The sequence below is a fragment of the Octopus bimaculoides genome, chromosome 23 (genome assembly GCF_001194135.2).
Source record: "Octopus bimaculoides isolate UCB-OBI-ISO-001 chromosome 23, ASM119413v2, whole genome shotgun sequence".
Taxonomy (NCBI): domain Eukaryota; kingdom Metazoa; phylum Mollusca; class Cephalopoda; order Octopoda; family Octopodidae; genus Octopus; species Octopus bimaculoides.
The window spans coordinates 32,231,804-32,232,885 of record NC_069003.1 but is presented as its reverse complement, the minus strand read 5'-3'; the positions used below and the strand labels follow the sequence as shown (position 1 = coordinate 32,232,885).

Here is a 1,082-nt window from a genome sequence, read left to right as displayed (position 1 = left end):
GAGAGAGAGAGAGAGAGAGAGAGAGATAGATAGATAGATACACACACACACCACACACACACATACATATATATATGTACATTATATTTTAATCATATAAGAACACATGAAAGATGTTATGTTATTTTTTTTTTTCTTTTTCAATTATTTGTTCAGGCACCAAAATTTGTTGCACTTCTGCAACTTGTTCACCAACACAATTCTACTGCTCTCATTAAAATCACTCACAAAAGAAGAAAATTATGAAACTGTGTCTATATATATATTCACAAACACACATACATATACATATATGTATTTTCCCAAACACACACATTATTCTATGTTTCCATGTAATGCTTCTGATATATATGTTGTTTGAAGGAAACAGATAATTACAAGATGGTGAGACATTTGGACAAGCAATGTTTACAGGCACAAGACCAAAAATTTTTAAGGAATGAGGAATGAGATTATACAGAATTCTTGCACTTCTGAGAAGCATAAGTATCCTAAGTCAAGTGAAATGGCTACAATCTGAAATTTGTCAGGGTTCCAACACACCAAGAATTAATATTCCTCAGTAACTCAACAAATCTGGAAAGTAACCAAAACGTTTGTGCTGAAATGGTCAAACTATAAAAGTATTTGCTTTTCTAAACTGAATATACAAATTACAAAAACACAAACATATTTTTTAAAAAAGTGAAATCTGAATTATTAATTGGAAATAAAATATTTAATGAATGAAATATTAATTTAGAGCTACATTAATTTAATGGGCTTAAAGTATTGCCCTAGTTAAGCTAAGTTATTTGACAAAGAGGGTAATAGGTGCAAATGAAGGCTATGTGTGAGAGAATAATTTTGAAGTTAAAAAATGAAATTATATAAAAAAAAAAAATAATGAATAAATGTTGTAACTTGAGAAATCTGTGAACACTACACAAGAGGAACAGACAGACAGACAGACAGACAGACAGACAGACAGACACACACACACACATAATTATTACAAATTAAAAGGGTAAAGGATTATCAATTTATTAATTAATAAATCAATTAACAATTAATAATATTTGCTGATGCCTTAATTATGTTTA

At 28.8% G+C, this 1,082-nt stretch overlaps 1 protein-coding gene across 1 annotated transcript in view; it reads right to left on the bottom strand.

The window, feature by feature from the left end:
* Positions 1 to 1,082, bottom strand: part of LOC106883544 (tight junction protein ZO-1) — a 593,195-nt gene that overhangs the window by 441,514 nt on the left and 150,599 nt on the right. The window lies entirely within an intron of this gene.